The 11,865-nt window shown below is 46.2% G+C and overlaps 1 pseudogene; it reads right to left on the bottom strand.

Annotated features, from left to right (window-relative positions):
* Positions 1-3,459: 3,459 nt before the first annotated feature.
* On the bottom strand, positions 3,460-9,081 carry LOC146339283 (interferon-induced protein with tetratricopeptide repeats 5-like; annotated as a pseudogene).
* Between the last annotated feature and the right edge of the window lie 2,784 nt (positions 9,082-11,865).

Here is an 11,865-nt window from a genome sequence, read left to right as displayed (position 1 = left end):
AAGAGAGCTGCATTTGTCCAAGGGTGTCTATTCACAGCCCAAGGAGCAACGTTGCAACTTGGGCTGTGAATGGGCTCAGCACAAGAGCTGGAGATCAAACAGCTGCACGCACATTTCAGCTTCCAGCCCGCCAGTCTATGGGGTCCCCCGATCTATCGAGGAATGCTTATTATTGTGTTTATTGGGAAAGTTTGTATCCTGCCTTACCCAACAATGTTCAAGGCAGCACACACACACACACACACACACACACACAAGACGGTGATAATGTTATTGCTATTTAATGTGTGCAGGTTACTCCTTGCAATCACCAAATTAAATTAAACTTATTTATTATAATATTTAACTTTCTATTACAGAAAAAGATGTCTGTCCAAACGTCTGTTATTAAAACAAGAGTTCCACTACAACAGGCTTCTTCAGCCTGGTCCCCTCCAGATATGTGTTTGACTACATCTCCCATCATCCCCAGCCCAAAACCCATTAAGGTGAATAGGGATGGTCCCGGACGTATTCCATAATCTTCAGGGGTGCTACTGCCGGTCTTCTACTGTTGGGATGATCTGATCAGCAGGAATGGCAAAGCCTTAGTAGCCCTGGTCCCATAGTTCAAAAATGTAGGAATATTTGGCCCCATTTTCATAGCCCCAGTCAATGGTTGTTCCATCTCCCTCTGCAGAAAATGGAAACAGAAAGAAATACTAATGATTTCTGGTTTTATCAGGTCACCTGCCATGTTTGTTTTTTTAAATCTGCCTTGAGCTCTCAGGGTTGTTAAATTATAGGAGCCTTCTCTCCCCTTGATTTCTCTCATCAACCCATACCTGGTTTTGTTTCCTTGGTGGTTATGGTTAGTTGAAAGTATTTTATTGACTACAGTTACTTCTGTATTTGTTTTTTCATTATGTGTTATTGTTAGTTTATCTTCAACTGTTGGAAGCCTTGGAGAGATGGGGTAGAAATGTTTAAAATAAATAATAGAAGGTCAGTAAACTGTATGTGTATATATATATATATATAGAGAGAGAGAGAGAGAGAGAGAGAGGTGTAAAGTGGCACAACAGCAAAGCAACAAGGAAGTTCTGGATCCGGATGCTGTCAGTCTTAAGTTATATATATATATAGATCTTTAGATCTAGATATTATATAGATCTTTCAGAGATGGATGGATGGATGGATAGACAGACAGACAGACAGATTAGATAAAAATACAGATGTAGGATATATTTTTTTACAGACAGCTTAAACTCCAAATTTGACTCCCAGGAGTGTATCTGTAATCCAGCTTCAACCAACACAGCAAGTTAATCTTGGTTAATTAAGTCTCAGTTAGCTGCAGTGCAGGTGAGGTGCGTGTGGCTGCTGTTTTGAACATGCAGCTTCCAACTGGGGTAATGGGGGGCTGCGGCGTGTTGTGTCTCAGATGTGCTTGACCCCACCTGGGGTGATGGGAACTCTAGTGCCAGACACCTGGAACGCACCGGGTTGGGAAGGCTGTGCTCGATGGACCAATGGGCTGACTCAGGAGACAGCCACTTCCTCTGTTCCTAACAGAACAGTGCCAGTCCACATGCTTGAGGACCTGAGAGATGATGCAAATGGAGGCCACTTCTGGTGGCAGCACTATGGCATCCATAACGTGTACTTGTGCTGTGTGGCTTTCTGGTTTTTCACTGCCCAAAGCTGCAAGCAGCCCAAGGGTTACTGAACTTTGGCCCCCTTTACATGCACATCAAGATCCGTGGACGTCACTTCAGCGTGGTGTGGTCACACAATGCTCAAGAACATTTGTGTACAGAGCCAGTTCCGGGATTGGGGTGTGTGTGTGCTTGGACAAGGTTCCCTTAGTGGTCTCCCTTAACCCAGGAAACGCAGAGCATGCAAGCCACACAACCTCTTTCTTGGGTGCTCTGTGAGAAGTGATCACAGCAGCACCCTTGTGATGATGTGCCCTTGGTGGTTGCGAAAGACCAGGGGCAAGCCTTACCACACCACTCTCTGAGGTAGCTGCCTGTGTGAATTCAGCAGCCACGGGGGTACAGAACTTGTTCCTAGCTTAGCAGTGTTTACCTTTTGGACAAAATTTGGTACACCCTCCAAGCAAATCCAGCAACAAAGTCCTTCTGCCCATCTGAGTTCTTTAACAGCCTCTTGGGTCAGAGTGAATATGGTACGTCTTCTGCAGAATTCATTTTGTTGCTTCCTGGTGAGTAATCCAGCAGCTGTTGGAACCAGTGAAGGCCAAAGATAAGCCGCTGACAGGTTACTGCCATGCCAGGAAGACTTTTTAATCTTCAGGCCTCCAACAGCTTTGCATCTGCAATGGTGATGTCGCCCTCCAGTTAAGGTCACAGGTGCCAAGAAAGGTCAGTCTATACGGGAGTGTAGCAGCTCCTGCACAGAAGCAGATGGTGGCTGTACATGCCCTTTTAGCTCCTTCCAACCGGCCCAATCATTCTGTGGCCCATCAGTGTGGCATAGAGGTTACAGCATCTGTCTTGGCCTGGGGAGACCCAGCTTCAAATCCTTACTTGGCTATGAAGGTGAATGGTGTGGCCTTGGGCCCATCGCTACCTCACAGCCTAACCTACCCCACAGGGTGAATTGGGCCCCCGGTGGGATCCTGAGAGGCAATGCGACCCCCGGAACTTGTCCACCCCTGCTTTAAAGACATGAGGCAAAACCTGATCACTGCAATAACTCTACAAGCAAGGACAAATTGATCTCTGTACAGCTGCCAGGTCACCCCACATTGCTCTACAACAGTAGTGAAAATGATTCTGAGGGAAGCAATGATGGTGGTAACTCAAGATGCCAACTCCTCACCCACAGCCAGTGCCCATGTCTTTAAAGGAAGTGCTCCGAGGGGGCTCTGGCCTGCTCCTCTACAGATCCTCAGGGCACCAGCATCTGCAGGTAGAGGGGAATTTCTCTTGGCACATGGAAATCCTCCGGTGAAAAGTGGAAGATGGAAGCTTTTTTCTTTAAAAAAAAAAGGTGATTCTAATTTGTCAGGGGGTTACCTAAAAAATAAGAGTCCATTGCAAATCGGAAGAATGCTTTGTAGCTTATGCAAAGACCTTCTCTATGAGAGCCATCACAACAAATTAAGTCCAATACATACTGAGGGGCTGCTCTGTTTGAAGCTCCATCACATGGGTGGAGAATTCCACATCAATGCCGGTTCTTCCCCCATCCAGTATCATGGCAGGACGGGGTCATTCTTTTTAGACGATAATTCCTCCCTGGTTCCTGCCCCCTTCCCTCCCCTTGCACGTTACTGGCAGATGGGGACTGACACGCACACTTACTTGGGAGTAAGCCCCATTGAACTTAATGGGGTACTCTGAATCCACAGAGGACGCTGATTCTGAGCTTGGTGGGGTAGAGGATCAGATCTGTCTCCCTTCGTTGCAGGGAGGCATTTTACCCTCTTCTCCCTCCAATCGAGAAATGTGCTCAAGCATTTACATGGCAGAGCCCTGGTTTGACAGCAGTGCACTTCGGCGCCATCTGATGCTGCTGTTGCCGAGCGGGCGGCACGCTGCGCTGCAGCCCGGATTTGGGCAGCTTGGCAGGCGGATCGCCTTAAAGCAAAGGGGGAAATCGCCGGTGGAGGGGGAGGCTTGGGCACAGATCTTTCCTTCCTCAGCAAGACTTGACTGGAGGCGGAAGTCACCCCCAAACTACGTGACCTCCCCTCCTTGCAAGGAAGGGAGAGAGCACAAGCCCTCGCGCCTGTCAGATCTGGACTGCTGAATGGAACACCTCATAAAAGCCATATAACACCAGTTTTAAAGGAATTGCACAGGCTGCCAATATGCTTCTGGTCGGGATTCAAGGTTTTGGTGATGACATTTGAAGTCCTAAGCAGCTTGGGACCTCGATATTTGAGGGAGCGCCTCTCCCTACGTATGCCTGCCCGAGAACTGAGATCTGTTGGAGGGGCCCTCCTCTGTGTCCCACCAGTACAAGACATACACTAGGGTGGGACGTGGGAGAGGGCCTTCTTTGCTGTGGCACCCTGGTTGTGGAATGCCCTCCCCTTGGAGGCCTGATGGGCGAAGACATTGGCCTTGTTTCCGCGCCAAGTAAGAACATGGCTTTTTACCAAAGCCTTGAGGGCGAAATGCATTCCCTAGCACATTGTTTTAACTGTTTTATTGTTTTAGATTTTAACTGGTATTCCCTTGTTTAATAGTTTAATATGTTTTTAGGTGTTTAAATTATGTATTGTTTTATACTTTTTAAATTGATTTTATCTGTACACCGCCCTGAGATCTTAATGATATAGGGCGGGATAGAAATGTTCTAAATAAATAAATCTGCCCGCAGCCCCTTCTCAATGCCTTCATCATCCTGACCGCGCCCCCAACAACTGAAAACAAATGCCCACAGACGGTTTCTTCCACTATTGGAGAATTTCACGAGGAGGTCATGGCGCTCCTGTTCCGTGGTCTGGAAAAAATACAACTTTTTTTGTGTTTGGGGAAAACACGGGATAGGCTGGGAGAAATGGCAGGCAAACTTCCGTAACAGAGACATCTCAATAGCAGGATAGAAGCTCCGTGGAAGAAGCCCTTGATGCGAGGGCGGCCATCTTGACTATGTCCTCACAGCTATGATCCAAACGAGAGAGTTAACAGAGACACACTGGATCTGCAACAAACCCATCAGCTTCTTGAGCCACAAAATGCTCATGCGCTGAATCAATGTGTGAGCAGGGCCACGTTGATGGGAAATCTTGGTGCATCTCCACTTCTCACTAATTTTGCCACGAAATTACATATGTTCCCAGATGAGAGAGGATGACTAGAGCAGGGGGAGGTAACCTGTAGTGCCTGCCAAATGTTTTGGACTTCAGGTCTCATCAGGCCCAGCCAGCATGGTTGGCAGTAAAGGACTGTGGGATTTTTTCCCCAGTCCAAGCAAAAACAGGACTGGGGAAAAAGCTCACGTGAGGCCTAGGGGAAGGGGAAGCCACGCAGTATTGGCAGTAAAGAAACAGAGAAATGGAAGCTGTTTGGAGGGCTGAGGGCCAGGGAGCCCCTCACTGTGGTCCCGCTCCGCTCCCCCACAACAGTTGTGTTGGAAGATAAATTCCCATTGGCACCAAGGAGAGCTTTCCTCCCAATGTATATAGCAGGCTCAGGGGCCCTAATCCATATGGGGCAAAGGATTAAAGCCCCCACCAAGATCCAGATCTGCACCCCATGCCCATTTGCACTTTAGAAACTATTCAGACAATTGCTGATTATCTGGATACTATCAAGTCTATGTTTGGCCTTACCGGGGGTGGGGGGCACTTATGGCCCCAGAGCTGCGTATGTGATGGGTGAGTTCACATACCACTGTGAGCAGCGGCCCAGCCCGTCCTTCGGCTGCAGCCGCTGAGTTTACTGAACATGAAACAGGATGACCCAGGCCCAGGGACTCCAGAATGCCACTTCCAAAAAGGCAACTGAAAAGACCTTGCTTTGAAAAAGAAAATTAAAAGGGAGAAACACACAGAGAGAGCATGTGTTTTTATTGCCACAGAGTTTTATTTAACATTTTCAATGAAACAAAGGGAAGAGTGAGGAAATAGTAGTTAAGCGCTGTATACATTGTACTCTGGCATCACTACATTTCCCGCATTTTCATCTCCCCCCCCCCCCCAGCCCCAAAGCCAGTTATCCCTGAAGGTCAGGAGAGAATCCCACAAAATGGCAGGAGTTTAAACTAGTTAGAAGGTACCCTAGGAGCTTATGGGCAGAACCCACTGGATGGTTCTCCTAGGCAAGTTCCAATGAAATGACGCGTATGTAGGGGAGGTTTCTGCTGGGTTGCCCCTTTTCTTTTCCTCTAAAACAGTACAACTGGAACAGCTTCTAAGGGTCGAATGACACAGTATGTTAATTGTACAGCGTGTTGCTGAGCCCCCATTTTGGATCAGAACCAGCAAGCACTGGGAGAGGATTAAACCTCCCCACCCGCCACCCCATTTGCTTCCCCAAATTTCCAATGTTTCCTTTGTTTGTTTTTCCTTTTTTAAAAATCTCTGCACTGAAAAGGGGGAAGCACGAATTTAAGTAGTATATAAGGGGGGAAAGGTTTAATGCTCCCCTCCCAGCGCATGCTGGTCCTGGTTGGAAACAAAGCCACAAATTTAAAAAAAAAATTAAATTTGTAAAAAATCGGCTTAGCTATCTATACGCTGCACAATTAACGTAACATGTAGTTTGACTGTTAGTTATCTTGGTCAGGCATAAGTATAGGTAATATGCAATAACTTCCACAGGCGACTTGCTCTCTCTGAGAGAGAGAGAGAGAGAGAGAGAGAGAGAGAGAATCAGAAACTTTTGATTGGAGAAAATGGAGAGCAACTCCCCAGAAAACAGCTTTTCCAATGCAAAAAAACCAACATGGTTAACTTGATCTAGGGTTCACAGGCTACAAGAAGACAGCCAGAAAAGATTTCCAAGCTGCTAGCAAGGAAAGTAATAACTCCCCTGCCAACGTGAACTGTCGCGTCTTCCGTTATCTCTGGACTGCAGAAATCCCACAGCCAGAAACAGCTATCCTTCATCTCCAGGCTCTGCGGCCATGCCACCACAGACCTCTCCTCCTGTCAGCTGGAGCCTGACCTTCCATTGCACGGAGGAAGCTGTAGACCGCATCGGCTCGATCAGTTTCAGAGTCTTTCAGGAACACCTTTGCCTGGTTAATCAGACGGGTTTCCAGCTGACCCCTTTCCTTGAAGTGGCCCCCTGGGATCCTGTGGCCTGCCGCGTACATCTCCAGCACCTCGTGCTTCAGCCCCTTCCTGTGGAGGAGGAAGTCCCCCCAGTGCAGATAGACAGCCTGCTGGCACCGCTTGCTGGCGCTCGGCAGCTCCTCCATCAGGTTCAGGTAAATCTCCTCCTCGTAAGCAGGGGACGTTTCTCCATATGTTTTAGCCAACTCCAACCTGGCAAACACTGACCAAGGATCCGTTTCCACAGCCCGCTTGAAACTCTCCATAGCAGCCACCAGCATCTTGGCTCTTTTATTTGGTGATGCTCCTTCCATCTGTTTCTTGTAGCAGAGGCCGAGGTCATAGTGAAGGAGGTGGTAGCTGGGATCTAGGGCGACAGGCCGCTCCAAGATGGAAATGGCTCAGGAGAGGTGCTCTGGCCTACAAACCCTGGCAGTGTTTCTCAGGACTTCCGGGTTCAGGCTGTTCTGGATAGCATCCTCCACAAGGTTGTTTACTCTCCACCTGTCTATCTTGTCAGGCAGACTGGCCAAATGCATTTTGGCTTCATAATTTTCGGGCTGCCTGGAAACAATCTCTTCCAGCAAGTCCTTGGCCTTTCTCCAAAGATAACCACTCCTAGAGTGACTCCAGGAGGCAAAAACAGAGGTTGCCAAACCTGCCCTGAAATCCTCCTTGGATCGGTCTCCATTCAGTGCCATTTGGAAGCACTTCTCAGCCTCCTCCCCATTCCGGAAACCCTCAGCCAGGAGGGACCAGCCTTTCTGGGCATGGATTTCAGGGATCAGAACAGAATATGGCTCGGTGCTGGACAGGGACTGGCAGATCTCATGAATCTGGCTCAGGTAGAGCTCCACCAGGTCATAATTGGTCAAGTGATAATAAATCCAGGCGTATTTCCCTCACGTCACCAGGAGCTGGCAGGAGAGGTTTGTTGGGTGGTCCTGTTTCAGAACCTCCTCTGCTTCTCGGAGACTTCCCAAAGCCTCGCTGTAGCATCCTTGCAGATGGTGCAGGTAGGCCTTCATAGCCATGTAGGTGCCACGGTTACAGCACAGGGTATGTTCCACCTGGAGAGCCAGCGTCTTCAGGACGTGCAGCACGCTGCAACAGGAAGAAACCCATAAAGAAAAGGGCAAGAGTTACAGGAGCTAACAAAGAACACCCCATTGGTAGAAATATTATACTGAGGGAGCAGGCCCAAATGAATACCTGTGCCATGGGCTTATTTTCTCTCTGCATTGTGCTCCCCAGTTCAGGATGAAGGGAGAAAACCCCAGAATCTGTTTGCAGTCACATGAATCTGCTTGAATTACAGCACTAGTGAACAAAAAAATCCACACAGCCACTGTGTCCTGGCTTGCTAGGAATCTATGAAAATGCCTTAGAGTCTAGACTGAACTAGATTGACCAACGGTCTCCAGCTTGGTCTAAGGCTTAGACCAAGCCAGAATGTTAGTCAATTTGTTATACAAATGTAAGGTGCAACCACGCTTGGAACACTGTGTACAGGTCTGGTCACCACACCTAAAAAAAGATATTGTAGAGCTGGAAAAAGTGCAGAAAAGAGCAACTAAAGGCACAATCCTATGCATGTTCAGACAGAAAAAAGGCTTACAACTCCCAGCATGCCCCAGCTGGTATGGCTGACTGGGGCATGCTGGGAGTTGTAGACCTTTTTTCTGTCTGAACATGCATAGGATTGCGCCCTAAAATGATCGAGGGGTTGGAGTATCTCCCCTATGAGAGAAGGTTACAACAGCTGAGATTGTTTAGCTTGGAAAAAAGAGGCTAAGGGAAGACATGATAGAGGAGTACAGAAGAGAATTATGTGTGGTGGAGAGAATGTGGAGAGAGAGACATTTTTCTCCCTCTCTCAAAATACTAGAACCCGGGGTCATCCCATGAAGCTGATTGGTGGGAGATTCAGGACAGATAAAAGGAAGGACTTTTCTTTTATCTTTTTTTTTTTGTATACAATTTTTTATTGAATGTCAGTAATATTAACAAAGGAAAATAAAACAAAACGAAACAAAAATAGAAACCAAAATAAAACAAATTCCATCAGAATTACATCTTCTTACCATACAGCTATATCTTAATGGGTAAACAGAGGTCACGGGTAATTCTTGTAGGTGCTACTAGACCTTTTATCAGACGGACTCTAGATTATCCTTCATCTATTTTCTTCCTTATAGAAGCCATAGGGTTTTATAGTGCAAGGGAATCAAATATTGATGTTCTGTTCTGTTCCTATATGCGATAAAGTCAAACCATATCACATGGAATGAATCGAGTTTGCTTTGACCCCTGGCCACCTTCAACGTGTGCAATATTTTTTTCATTACGGCAATTTGCCAGACCATGGCATACCAATAATCTAATCCCTGGAAGGTGAATCCCTTCCAAAACCTAGCTATCGTGGATCTGGCAGCTACAAGTAAATGAGTAATCAGCTCCTTATTGTTTAAATACTGGCCTCCCTATAAACAAATTTAATACTGCTGGACTTGGCATATGTGGGATATTTTGGTTTGTAATATAGCCAGTCTCTGCTGCCGTGGCTCGCCAGAATGGCTGGACTTCTGCACAATCCCAGCACCTGTGCCGGTACGTGCCTGGCTCCTGGCACCCCCTCCAGCACTGAGGAGCGGTTGAGTGTGTCATAAGCGAGAGATGCCTTGGAGTCAGATACCACCCATGGACTGTTTTCAGTGACATCTCTCTAGTTCGGGCTGATATTGATTTATACGGAGGCTTATCCCATAGATGTTGCCAGTCATAGTCATCTACTTTAAAGTTCCAGTTTGTTTCCCACCAAGTTTTTTGTGGAGTGGTTAAATCAAATGTGAAGTGCAGGAACTGTTTGTATGTTACAGAAATAAATCCCCGGGTCTCTCCTGAGTTCCCTACCATTAATTTTTCAAACAGAGTTAGGCTTCTGGTGGCTAATTTTTCACTGTAGGGTAACTCAAAAAGGACCGGAGTTGGCAACTCAAAAGCCAGGGCAATGTTACATTGCCCAACTTTTCTTTTAAAGCCTCCATTTTTATTGGTTGACCCTCCTCATAAAATTGGTACAGCCGATGGAGCCCTCTTTCTTTCCATTCAGTGAAATTATGTGTCCTGGCCTTGGTACGGAAATTAGGGGAATTTTCCACTGGGAGTAGTGGCAACGTCCCCAGGGACAATTTCGCTGCCCACCTTGTCCAGCTCCAGCAAGTGGTTTGTGTAAACCTATTTTCAATTAGGCGCCTAAGGTTAGTTTTATTTTTTAGCAATAGGTGATCGCTTAACGATATTCCCTTTATCTCTGTGTTTTCCATTGAAACCCATTGCTTTCCCTCATCTTTTAAAGCATGGGGATTGCCTGCTGAAGTTGACAAGCATCATAACACAGTTGCCAGTTCTGTATCCCCCAACCCCCCTGCCGTGCTTGCAGGAGGAGTAGGGCTGCTCTAATCCCTGGGTGTTTTGTGGCAAAGATAAAAGAAATAATATTTTTCTGCCATTTATTTAAATGCTTCTGAAGAATATAAACTGAGAGTGTTTGGAAGAGGAACATAAGGCGAGGGAGGGCTGCCATCTTTACTGCCGTCCGTCTGTCCATTATAGAGAGCTTCATTAACCTCCATTGCCGTATGTCCCTGTTGATCTCTTTCCAGACCTTTCCATAGTTTGCTTTGTAGAGTTCATTTAGATTTTTTGTAACTTGTATCTCTAGATAACGAAGCATAGTATGGACCGCTGGGATCTCCATCAGATCAGAGAACTGGTGTTGTATTTTTGGTGCTGTGTTGAAAAACATGGCCTCTGATTTTGAATAATTAACACGTAGGCCCTGCTGCTTGTGCAAAATCAGCCAGAATTAATTTAAGTTTAGCTGCGGCTGCTATCAGCTGTTCTGTACATATGACCACGTCATCTGCATGAAGGCTTATTATATGGGGGTTTGAGTTTATCCTCACCCCATATTGATCTATTTCTTTATAGATTTTGTCTGCTAGAGGTTATAATACCAATGAGAATAGGAGTGGTGACAGTGGGCATCCTTGTTTTGTTCCACATCTGATGGTTATTGGAACTGAGTCATAATTATTTATTTTCAATTTTGCTTTGGAATGAGAGTAAATTTGAGGTAGAACGTGCATAAATTTTGTGCCAAACCCAAATTTGTCCATCGTACTGATTAGGAATGCGGGTTCTATGCAGTCAAAAGCTTTGAATATGTCTAATGCCAAAATGGTTAATGGGGATGCAGTTGTTTTGCTGTATTCAATTATATTTAGTAGGGTCAGATATTTGACGTTTGGGGACAAATCCCATTTGGTCCAGATGTATGTAATTTGTTATAAAGGTTTTCATCCGGTTTGTAAGTACCGTTGTGAAAATGTTATAATCTACATTTAGTAAAGAGATTGGCCTATATGATTTAATCAGAGCAGGGTCCTTGTATGGTTTTGGAATTACCACTATGTGGGACTGTCTCCATGTTGATGGGAGGGGTGCCCCTCCTAGGATATCATTAAATACTGCAGTTAAATAGGGTGTCAGCATGTCCTTGTAAGTTTAATAACAATTTGTAGTGAGTCTGTCTGGGCCCGGCGATTTTGCTTCCTTTAGATTTTTGATTACCTCAATTACTCTTCATTTAGAATAGGAATCCATCAGCCTTCTATCCCCCTTCATGGATCACTGATAAAGGAAATCAACCCTGAGTGCTCATTGGAAGGACAGATAATGAAGCTGAAGCTCCAATATTTTGGCCACCTAATGCGAAGAGAAAACTCCCTGGAAAAGACCCTGATGCTGGGAAAGACTGAAGGCAAAAGGAAAAGGGGACGGCAGAGGATGAGATGGCTAGATAGCATCACCGATGCAATGAATATGAACTTGAGCACGCTCCGGGAGAGAGTGCAGGACAGGAAGGCCTGGCGTGCTATGGTCCATGGGGTCACGAAGAGTCGGACACGACTGAACGACTGAACAACAACAACAACAAGCCTTCTATCCTCCTCCCCTAACAGTGGCAAGTTAACTGAACCTAAAACAAATTGAACACGTGCTGGGGGAGGCGAGGAAGTGTCATATAATGACTTATAAAAGTCTGCAAAATCCTTACAGATTTT

This window comes from Heloderma suspectum, chromosome 7 (assembly GCF_057233095.1).
Source record: "Heloderma suspectum isolate Gila_16-S chromosome 7, 16-S_ref, whole genome shotgun sequence".
Lineage (NCBI taxonomy): Eukaryota > Metazoa > Chordata > Lepidosauria > Squamata > Helodermatidae > Heloderma > Heloderma suspectum.
The sequence above is the reverse complement of the archived record's forward strand: the minus strand, read 5'-3'. Positions and strand labels throughout refer to the sequence as shown.